The sequence below is a fragment of the Ranitomeya variabilis genome, chromosome 1 (genome assembly GCF_051348905.1).
Source record: "Ranitomeya variabilis isolate aRanVar5 chromosome 1, aRanVar5.hap1, whole genome shotgun sequence".
Classification (NCBI taxonomy): Eukaryota; Metazoa; Chordata; class Amphibia; order Anura; family Dendrobatidae; genus Ranitomeya; species Ranitomeya variabilis.
In genome coordinates, this window is record NC_135232.1 from 651453751 (window position 1) to 651466243 (window position 12493).

The window sequence follows — 12493 nt, forward strand, 5'->3', positions numbered from 1 at the left end:
AATGACGTACTCAGAAAAATAATTCGAACAGAACACCCTTGTAGCCTCCCACCAACCCAAAAAGAGGTTGGCGTATGACGGGGCGCAGCGTGCCCCCATAGCCGTGCCCCTTACTTGCCTGTAGTAGACGCGATCAAAAATAAAATAGTTCTGATCCAAGACAAAGAGCAGTAGATCCAGAATGAACGAATCGTGTCCTCTATCACCTGTGGTGTTCAAGTCCAGAAAGTACGAGACAGCATGTATGCCCCATTCATGTCCAATGCATGTGTAAAGCGACTCCACATCCAAAGTGACCAGCCATGCCCCTGATGGAATTTCCAGATCCTGTAATTGTTGAATAAGGAATGTGGAGTCCTTCACATGAGACTTGAGAGACACAACTAAAGGCTGAAGAAAAAAATCAATATAAACACACGGCCTTTCCAGTAACCCACCAATCCCAGAGACTATGGGCCTACCCGGTGGAACCTGTGAAGATTTGTGCACCTTAGGGACCTTATTTGTGCACAGGTTCCACCGGGTAGGCCCATAGTCTCTGGGATTGGTGGGTTACTGGAAAGGCCGTGTGTTTATATTGATTTTTTTCTTCAGCCTTTAGTTGTGTCTCTCAAGTCTCATGTGAAGGACTCCACATTCCTTATTCAACAATTACAGGATCTGGAAATTCCATCAGGGGCATGGCTGGTCACTTTGGATGTGGAGTCGCTTTACACATGCATTGGACATGAATGGGGCATACATGCTGTCTCGTACTTTCTGGACTTGAACACCACAGGTGATAGAGGACACGATTCGTTCATTCTGGATCTACTGCTCTTTGTCTTGGATCAGAACTATTTTATTTTTGATCGCGTCTACTACAGGCAAGTAAGGGGCACGGCTATGGGGGCACACTGTGCCCCGTCATACGCCAACCTCTTTTTGGGTTGGTGGGAGGCTACAAGGGTGTTCTGTTCGAATTATTTTTCTGAGTACGTCATTAGGTATTTTCGCTATATTGACGATATTGTGTTTATTTGGACAGGCACCCTGGAACTGTGTAAAGAATTTGTGAGCACACTCAATGATAACCCATTGAATATCCATCTTACATCACAATACTCTCAGACTGCAATCGAGTTTCTGGATTTAACATTGCAGGTGAAGGAACAAAGAATTCTGACTACTCTATATCGAAAGCCTACGGCTACCAACAGCCTTCTACATTTCGACAGCTTCCACCCTTTGCATCTCAAAAAAGGTATTCCAAAGGGTCAGTTTTATAGAGTTAGGAGGAACTGTAGTGAACATAGGGATTTCACCATGCACTCTCGTGAGCTCACTGCACGGTTTTGGGAGAGGGGGTACCCCAGGCGGGTTATTTCCCGGGCGTTCTCGGCAGCCAAGAATAGCAGCAGGGAAGAACTTTTACAGGGCAAGCCCAGGATCACCGAGAAACCTTTGGGAATAATCACAGTCTTTAATAATCAGTGGCAGGACTTACGGGGGATCCTGTCCAAATACTGGGGTATTCTACAGAGTGAATCGAAACTTCTCCCCCATATTGCCTCCCAACCAAATTTGGTGGCCAGGAGGGCTAGGAGTTTTAGGGACCGTCTGAGCCACAGTCATTTCCAGCGACCGGTCACGAGACTTAACAGAGGGGTTAGATTGATGGGCACCTTCCCCTGTGGAAATTGCAGTATCTGCCCATTCACCAGTGGTGATGCAAAAATGATGGTGCCTTCTTTGTTTTCACAGACTCCCACCAGGACTTACTTTAATTGTAAGTCTCGGAACCTGATCTATGCGTTGGTATGCCCATGCCCCAAAGTGTATGTGGGTCAAACCACACAGGCGCTCAGGAGACGTATACAGCAACATTTCTCTAACATTACCACGGCGAAAAAGGACAGGGAAAAAGGGAAAACCCTGACTTCTGTGGCTACGCACTTTCTGGCTGAACATAATTCACAATGGGCTGGCACGAAGATTTTGGGACTTGAAGCAGTACAGATGAACATGAGGGGTGGCAATGTCACTCTTGAGCTCCTTAAGCGGGAATCCAAGTGGATCTTCGATCTGAACTGTGTAATCCCCATTGGAATCAACGAGGACTTGTTGTTTACTGGCTTTTACAAACAATAAACTGTACAACTGGGACATCTGGACATACTTACCAGTGAATGGCTTTTGGTGTTCATCTCCAATTGCTCGAACATTAGTTTGAGTGTATTTTCTGAATTATTTGTACCTTGTACTCTTGCATATTATTTGTGCTTCCCATGCTTTGTTACACTGCTTTGGATCTGGTATACTGGTTTCCTTTTACTTATATTTACTTATGTTTATTATAACTAAAATAGTCACATACCTGTATATAGTAATTGGAGAATGTATTAATATTTAACCCTCCTTGCTTGCTCCTTATGGTTTTCAGGTATGTGTACTTATCATGCCATTCCTGTACAGGTTAGCTCTAGGTGTTTTAGGGTCCACCACAAACCAGTTTTTGCAGCTGGGCAGTTAACATTTTCTTCCCTGTTGCCCATTTTTGCCATGCTTCATTTATACTTCATTTCTTACCATGTACACTTTGCTACAACTGTTACCTTCCTTTTCCTATAATTTCTTGTGCGCACACTTTAATACGCCTAATGCACTTGTTGCCAGGACGACCATGAGCGGAGCTCACACTTCCGCTCTTGGACGCCGGCGCATGCGCATTGTATACACGCCGGGCCCGGCATGTGCGATCGCCATTATACCCACTCCATGCGGCGCTCACGGCCGCTTCACAGCTGCTCACGGTATGTTACCACTTATTTCCTATATAAGCTGGGGGCTGGACTCACAGGCACTACCCCTGATGAAGCCACCTTAGTGTGGCGACACGCGTCGGGTGCCTGCTGCCCGCATATTTTCCGCAGGGTACACATGCCTTTCAGGGCCAGTCTTATTTTGGGGCCCATGGGCTACTTACACCTTTGAGGTCTGCTGTTACATGTCTTTGGCTACAGATATATTATGTGGTGGGTATAGCACTTTTTATTATAGTCCTGTTTCACAGCACGTATCTTTGAACCTATGTTCATGCCTGTGTGGCTTATTTTTTGCATTTACAGGTACTATGGTGCACCACCACATTAGGATCATTACAGCATGATAGTCGGGACACTGTTTGGCTTATTATATGCCTGTGTATTTCAGCCAGTTCTTGGGACCATCAGGGCTGGTCATTAGTAGCCACCTCATTGTGGTATTAGCTATTTTGCATACTTGGGCATGTGTATTTAACCCTGTTTGGGTCTGTGCGGGTTTTTTGCCTTATTCAGGGCTCTTGTTATTGTGGGAGTTTTTGTTATCTCCTTGTTTTAAATGTTTTTAAGTGTGGTTTGCCTTTTTGCTTATATACATATCAAATAAAGCTGTGATTTTGTATTTATTTGGTGGTGACTCCTGTTTTGTCAGGCCTACTTTTTTCTTTTGTCATTGTCTTTGGTACTTTTTAGGCCTAGGTTGAGTCCCATTTACCGTGGTGCCCCCATATGTGCTTTTTGCTATCATATTCAGCCTAGTAGCTAATATTTTGGTGAAGATTTCATAATCTACATTTACCAGTGATATGGGGCGATACGATCCACACTCCAGAGGGTCTTTTTCCTCTTTCTTAAGTACAATAATATTTGCATCGTAAAATGTTTCGGGCATGAGTTCTCCCTCTCATATACTCCGAAGTACCTTCAGTTAAAGTGGTGCCAAGTGACCTCGATATTTCTTGTATAACTCAACGTTAAATCCGTCGGGTCCAGGGGCCTTCCCAGTGGCCATATCCGTGATAGCTTGCTCTACTTCCTCTAAGGTAAACTCAGCCTCCATAAAGGCTTGCTGGGCTGGACTCAGTGAGGGGAACGTTATGTCCGATAAATAGTCGAAACATTCAGGGACACCAAGATCACTACTAGACCTGTATAATGATTTATAATAATCATGAAAACACCAGAGAATCCCTTCAGTAGAAGATACCAATGTACCGTCAAGTGCCCGGATTTGTAGTATTGTATTAGAGGTGTTATGTTGGCGTACTAGAAAAGCTAGAAGTGTACTGGCCTGGTTCCCCAATTCGAAGTAGGATTGACGGGTAAAGAATAATTTGCGTTTTGATTTAGTGTCTATATGTTGAGTATATAACCTCTGGGAAGTAAGCCATTCCGCCCTGTTACCACTAGTTTGGTTAGCCACATAAGCGGCCTCCGAGTCTCTCAGCCGTCGCTCCATCCCCTCATCTTCCCCCGCCGTTATCCGCTTGATATAAGAGATCGTGGAGGATAGACATCCCCTTAGGTATGCTTTTAGAGTATCCCAAAACAAACCAAGATTTGGAGGGTCTGGATGAGTGTAGATAAAGCATTTCAGCTGATCAACCGTTCTATCACTAGAATCTATTAATTTCAACCAAAAGGGGTTCAATTTCCAGGGTATATTATTATTTAATTGACCGTATTTAAGTTTAAGAATAACTGGACTATGATCCGATCCCCCCCTATTGCCATGTTCAACACTATCCACCCACAATGCCAGGCCGCTAGATCCAAATATGTAGTCTATACGAGATAGAGACCGCTTAGTTGATGAATGGCAAGTGTATTCCTTTACCTCAGGGTGACGTATTCTCCACAGGTCCAACCATCCACTACCATCCATAAACAGTGCCAATTGTGAGGGGGACTGGGGAGAAGGCCCTCCAGATATCGCGTTGTCTAGCCTCAATCTATCCATGGAATTATCCATGACTAAATTAAAATCTCCCATACAAATAACACTAGCATCAGGATAATTTAGGGAGAAACCCATTGCCATGCGAAGAATCGATATATTAGCCGGGGGGGTGTGTGTTATAAACACATAATATCACATATTCCCGTGTGTTAATAGAGGCATGTACAAAAACAAAGCGGCCCTCGGGGTCCCGTCGTGTCTCCCTAGCTTCCCATCTAACATTCCTATGTATCAGCAGAGAGACCCCTCTTGAATAACTGGTATGGAATGCGTGAAGGGACCATTGCACCTAGGGCTTTTGTGTACATTTAACTGTGTCTCTGGTCAGATGTGTTTCTACAAGAGCTACCACGTGGGGATGATAGTGCAGCGCCCCAGAGTCCTGGTCGTTGCAGTACTGATGCTCCTCCGCTAAGGGGGGCTATGGTACGTCTGATGGCACTGAAGGAGTTCATCTGACCAGGTATCACAGACACCAATACATTTCACAGTCTGGCCTCCAGGGGGAGCTAAGGGTTCTATTTATCCGAGCCTCCCCGTCATACGGGTGCGTCCTAACCATAAGATCTGGGGGACGTGGAAGAACATCAGAATCGAGTTGTGAGGGAACACGAGAAACAGACACAAACAGTTGTGAGGACTATCCCGTGGTGCTTAGCAGGGAAGGACTCCAACACACAAGCGCTAGAAGGTAGGCACAGATTTCCACCTGCAAAGGGAACTCTGGAGGTGCCATCGGACCGGTCGGACTTGCGCAGCCCGGTTAACCGTATTCCGGATTGAGGATCCTGAAGCCTTCAGTAAAGAGGTAAAGAGACTGCAACCTGGTGTCCTCGTTATTTACTGCAACCTGCACCGCACCACTACAACATCACCACCATCCCGCACACCTATCATTGTACGCCCCTCAGCAGGGTCACGGACCGGGTCTAGCCACCGTGACAACCCCAGAACAGAGACTCAGAGGCCCGGTACCGGGTACCCCTCGGCCCTTGCGGCAGTGGGGGCGCTACAACTTGGCGTCACGAACAGGATCTACTTAAGCCTGAAGAATCAGGTCATGTGTGCCTTGGAACTGTGATTTATTATACTTGGACTGTGACTTATTGCAAAGACTGTGTATTGCTACTTGCCGCCAAAAGTTCCCGCCAAAACCCGCCGCCATTGCAGCACCACAGGGAGCGCAGAGGAAGAAGGAGGGCGTGCCATGGGAGGAGACTACCAAAGCGGCGCCAGAAGTAGCGACCGCCCCCTCCGACTTCTGCTGCGAGATGACGACTTGCCCAGCAGCAGAGGAGAACCGCCCCCTGATTTGCAATGGCGGGAACGAGGTGAAGAAGGAGCTCGAACTCGGAGAAATGGCGGAGCCAGGTGCATGCGTTGCCGCCGAATGCCGGACAGCGATGACGATCAGCAAGTGCCTGAGCAGCGGCGAAGTGAGCCCGGCTTGCCCTCACCCCTCAGAGGCGGACTCGCGTCCACCGCCGGTGAAGGATCTGAACTCCCTGGAGCCGCCGACGGAGGAGCCGAGCCTATCTATCCCAACCACGGAACCATGGAAAGCGGAGCCACATCGGGAGGCCGCCGAGGAGGAGCCGTAGTCCAGGTTGCCGCCGATTCCAGTGTCCTCGTCAATGGAACAGATCGACATCGGTGGAATCACATCAGGCGCAGGTATGGACGGCGCACCTACTCCCCCGGCTGATTCTGCTCCCCCAACCGATCCAGCTCTCCTGACCGATCCCGCTCCCGTGACCGCCCCTCACCCCAGCAATAACTGTTTCCTCTCGGTGGAGCGGGTGATCCTCACCCCCGACGCGATGGGGAAGCTGGTACCTCCACTACCGACCAAGATGGGAGAACCCATAGACGTGGGCCCAGACGGGGTGGTCCTCCGGTGGGACACCCCCTAGACCGGGCCAGATGGAGCCCGGGAGGACGGCCTCACCCTTGCTGTGCTCACTTGGGAACAGTATAAACAATGTTTAATCTTGCATTGGAAACACCGAGACGAGACGGAACAACCCGACACGCCAAAAACGCAATGCAGAAAGTCTGCGCACGGCAGGAAAGACGTGGTAAAGCGGGGAACTGTGCTGGCCTTCCACCCGAAGAGGGGTTGGGGCTCCATACAGGAACCGGGACTACCGACTGACATCTTTGTTACTAGTTACAACGTGAAAACTCCCTGCTGTAACCAATATGGTGACCCATTGCAAAGGGGGGATCAGGTGACCTACACCCGCCACCGGAGTGCGCAAGGGTGGTGCGCTCGGAATGTCCAACGCTGTGAGCCTGAAGGGGCATCACCTGTTGCCCCGACCATGACTGATCCGGGCTTGACAGATCTTGTTACTCTCACCACCGTCCGCCTTGTGGCGGCTACCGAAATTGCAAACAGGGTTAGCCTTCAGGTCCAGACACCGAGTGATCTGACAGCACCTGAGAGATCAACCACCGGTACTAACACCGCATCGGCCGCGGATCAGAGACCATCCCCTGCACCACAAGAAAACTGAGTAAGCAAGAATGCTTTATTGATTGTAAATAGTTCATTGTTTTTCTGCTGCTTTGCTAAAACCCGTCCAGGGTTAACTCTTAAAGGGATCCCTTTGTTGACCCGGGATCCATATTGCCTTTTGTTTGTTTTCTACTTGTTGCCTCAGTTATCAAGAGACTGCCGAATCATGGACGGTGAATGATTCAAAAACTGATGTTGTAAATAGTTTGCACCTTCTTAAAGGTGCTCTCTACTGGTTTTACACAAGGAAAGGACTCTTTGCGAAGACACTGGTCTAGGAACCAGCATCGGAGTCCTTACTGCAAACAGACTTGCAGCTTGAGAAGTTGCACTACCTCATAGAGACTTGGTTCCCTCTTAAAGGGAATGTTCACATATTGCACTTATGAACAGTGTTGCCTTAAGATGGTTAAATGGCAATAATGTCTTGAAAGAAGAAGTTAAATGTAACTAACTAGTTGATTGTAAGAAATGTTGGTAATGTGCTCTGAAATAAAGTCCTGTAAAGGTGAAAGCTAGAAGAAAGATGCAGCAGACCCGTAGGGGTAGACATAGCGTCCTGCATACATGTCAGTAAGAAAGTAATGAAGGAAGTTTAATGTTTTATTTAATAGAAAATGTTTAATAATGTGCTAGAAAATGAGGACAGGAAGTGAACCCGTAGGGGTTAGTGGTGAGTCCTCTAAGGAGCCATACAGAGATGGCTCAGTAATCCGAACTGAAAGATGGATGATATGTTCTATACTGTGTATAGTAGTAGAAAGACAGTAGGCCCGGGCAGAAAGGGGAGGTCCTGTAACAGAAAGGAGAGGCAGTAGGTCTGGAGCAGTTAGGACAGGCGGTCCTGCCGATGTAAAGAAGGAGAATGCATAAAAGTTGATTAGCCTTATAATGTTTTATAAGAAGGTCTTTAGTGGATCCAGCGAGTACGTCCTTAAAGGCAATGTTAAATTATTGTTCAAAGACTTTTGCACTTAGTAGAATACCCGGTTGGGTAAGAAAAGTTATTTAAAGTTTTTAACTATGTTTGAAACGTTCAAGTGTCCTCACCTCCCATAAAGGGAAGCTCTGTTAAAAAGTTTACTTGTACTTGCATTTTCAAAATTGTATGTCTTTTTGCTGACATGTATTGTTGTTTTCTTCCCAGTCCAGGACTACTGGATTTAACCGGGGGGGAGTGCAGCGCCCCAGAGTCCTGGTCGTTGCAGTACTGATGCTCCGCCGCTAAGGGGGGCTATGGTACGTCTGATGGCACTGAAGGAGTTCATCTGACCAGGTATCACAGACACCAATATATTTCACAGTCTGGCCTCCAGGGGGAGCTAAGGGTTCTATTTATTAGGCCACTCCTCACAATCTGGTAAAACTGGGGGTTAGGCAGGAAGTTAGAACAGAAAGCTGACTGGGAATTGAACAGGCAACACCCTGTGGCAGGGGGTGTTGCGGGGAGAGACTCAGAGGGGTCCCTGTCAGGGGTGGGATCCTGACAGAGGCCTAGCAACCAGAGAGAACGTTACGGGACCGCGCCTGCACGATATAGCGGCGGTACCCCAAGAAAGGACAAGAAGCGAGGTTTATTGTGCTGAGTGAGAAACGAGATCAACGCAACAAGGAGAATACCAGTAGGAGTCGTGCTGTAAGACGAGGCAACATCCTACTGAGGCGCATAACCGGTGGCCGGAACGCCGAGGAAGTATAGAGCTCCAGGCCAAACTTCAAACCTACGGCAGGACAGTCAGTTATAGGTGGGCTGTCTCACCCCATTGACCTAGGAAGACACAGGGGGGGTAACAACAGGAGTGGGGCGACGCTAGAGTCCCGGAAGAGCTCCGAGCCTCCCCGTCATACGGGTGCGTCCTAACCATAAGATCTGGGGGACGTGGAAGAACATCAGAATCGAGTTGTGAGGGAACACGAGAAACAGACACAAACAGTTGTGAGGACTATCCCGTGGTGCTTAGCAGGGAAGGACTCCAACACACAAGCGCTAGAAGGTAGGCACAGATTTTCACCTGCAAAGGGAACTCTGGAGGTGCCATCGGACCAGTCGGACTTGCGCAGCCCGGTTAACCGTATTCCGGATTGAGGATCCTGAAGCCTTCAGTAAAGAGGTAAAGAGACTGCAACCTGGTGTCCTCGTTATTTACTGCAACCTGCACCGCACCACTACAACATCACCACCATCCCGCACACCTATTATTGTACGCCCCTCAGCAGGGTCACGGACCGGGTCTAGCCACCGTGACTACCCCAGAACAGAGACTCAGAGGCCCGGTACCGGGTACCCCTCGGCCCTGCGGCAGTGGGGGCGCTACAACTTGGCGTCACGAACAGGATCTACTTAAGCCTGAAGAATCAGGTCATGTGTGCCTTGGAACTGTGATTTATTATACTTGGACTGTGACTTATTGCAAAGACTGTGTATTGCTACTTGCCGCCAAAAGTTCCCGCCAAAACCCGCCGCCATTGCAGCACCACAGGGAGCGCAGAGGAAGAAGGAGGGCGTGCCATGGGAGGAGACTACCAAAGCGGCGCCAGAAGTAGCGACCGCCCCCTCCGACTTCTGCTGCGAGATGACGACTTGCCCAGCAGCAGAGGAGAACCGCCCCCTGATTTGCAACGGCGGGAACGAGGTGAAGAAGGAGCTCGAACTCGGAGAAATGGCGGAGCCAGGTGCATGCGTTGCCGCCGAATGCCGGACAGCGATGACGATCAGCAAGTGCCTGAGCAGCGGCGAAGTGAGCCCGGCTTGCCCTCACCCCTCAGAGGCGGACTCGCGTCCACCGCCGGTGAAGGATCTGAACTCCCTGGAGCCGCCGACGGAGGAGCCGAGCCTATCTATCCCGACCACGGAACCATGGAGAGCGGAGCCACATCGGGAGGCCGCCGAGGAGGAGCCGTAGTCCAGGTTGCCTCCGATTCCAGTGTCCTCGTCAATGGAACAGATCGACATCGGTGGAATCACATCAGGCGCAGGTATGGACAGCGCCCCTACTCCCCCGGCTGATTCTGCTCCCCCAACTGATCCAGCTCTCCTGACCGATCCCGCTCCCGTGACCGCCCCTCACCCCAGCAATAACTGTTTCCTCTCGGTGGAGCGGGTGATCCTCACGCCCGACGCGATGGGGAACCTGGTACTTCCACTACCGACCAAGATGGGAGAACCCATAGACGTGGGCCCAGACGGGGTGGTCCTCCGGTGGGACACCCCCTAGACCAGGCCAGATGGAGCCCGGGAGGACGGCCTCACCCTTGCTGTGCTCACTTGGGAACAGTATAAACAATGTTTAATCTTGCATTGGAGACACCGAGACGAGACGGAACAACCCGACACGCCAAAAACGCAATGCAGAAAGTCTGCGCACGGCTGGAAAGACGTGGTAAAGCGGGGAACTGTGCTGGCCTTCCACCCGAAGAGGGGTTGGGGCTCCATACAGGAACCGGGACTACCGACTGACATCTTTGTTACTAGTTACAACGTGAAAACTCCCTGCTGTAACCAATATGGTGACCCGTTGCAAAGGGGGGATCAGGTGACCTACACCCGCCACCGGAGTGCGCAAGGGTGGTGCGCTCGGAATGTCCAACGCTGTGAGCCTGAAGGGGCATCACCTGTTGCCCCGACCATGACTGATCCGGGCTTGACAGATCTTGTTACTCTCACCACCGTCCGCCTTGTGGCGGCTACCGAAATTGCAAACAGGGTTAGCCTTCAGGTCCAGACACCGAGTGATCTGACAGCACCTGAGAGATCAACCACCGGTACTGACACCGCATCGGCCGCGGATCAGAGACCATCCCCTGCACCGCAAGAAATCTGAGTAAGCAAGAATGCTTTATTGATTGTAAATAGTTCATTGTTTTTCTGCTGCTTTGCTAAAACCCGTCCAGGGTTAACTCTTAAAGGGATCCCTTTGTTGACCCGGGATCCCTATTGCCTTTTGTTTGTTTTCTACTTGTTGCCTCAGTTATCAAGAGACTGCCGAATCATGGACGGTGAATGATTCAAAAACTGATGTTGTAAATAGTTTGCACCTTCTTAAAGGTGCTCTCTACTGGTTTTACACAAGGAAAGGACTCTTTGCGAAGACACTGGTCTAGGAACCAGCATCGGAGTCCTTACTGCAAACAGACTTGCAGCTTGAGAAGTTGCACTACCTCATAGAGACTTGGTTCCCTCTTAAAGGGAATGTTCACATATTGCACTTATGAACAGTGTTGCCTTAAGATGGTTAAATGGCAATAATGTCTTGAAAGAAGAAGTTAAATGTAACTAACTAGTTGATTGTAAGAAATGTTGGTAATGTGCTCTGAAATAAAGTCCTGTAAAGGTGAAAGCTAGAAGAAAGATGCAGCAGACCCGTAGGGGTAGACATAGCGTCCTGCATACATGTCAGTAAGAAAGTAATGAAGGAAGTTTAATGTTTTATTTAATAGAAAATGTTTAATAATGTGCTAGAAAATGAGGACAGGAAGTGAACCCATAGGTGTTAGTGGTGAGTCCTCTAAGGAGCCATACAGAGATGGCTCAGTAATCCGAACTGAAAGATGGATGATATGTTCTATACTGTGTATAGTAGTAGAAAGACAGTAGGCCCGGGCAGAAAGGGGCGGTCCTGTAACAGAAAGGAGAGGCAGTAGGTCTGGAGCAGTTAGGACAGGCGGTCCTGCCGATGTAAAGAAGGAGAATGCATAAAAGTTGATTAGCCTTATAATGTTTTATAAGAAGGTCTTTAGTGGATCCAGCGAGTACGTCCTTAAAGGCAATGTTAAATTATTGTTCAAAGACTTTTGCACTTAGTAGAATACCCGGTTGGGTAAGAAAAGTTATTTAAAGTATTTAACTATGTTTGAAACGTTCAAGTGTCCTCACCTCCCATAAAGGGAAGCTCTGTTAAAAAGTTTACTTGTACTTGCATTTTCAAAATTGTATGTCTTTTTGCTGACATGTATTGTTGTTTTCTTCCCAGTCCAGGAGTACTGGATTTAACCGGGGGGGGAGTGCAGCGCCCCAGAGTCCTGGTCGTTGCAGTACTGATGCTCCGCCGCTAAGGGTGGCTATGGTACGTCTGATGGCACTGAAGGAGTTCATCTGACCAGGTATCACAGACACCAATACATTTCACAGTCTGGCCTCCAGGGGGAGCTAAGGGTTCTATTTATTAGGCCACTCCTCACAATCTGGTAAAACTGGGGGTTAGGCAGGAAGTT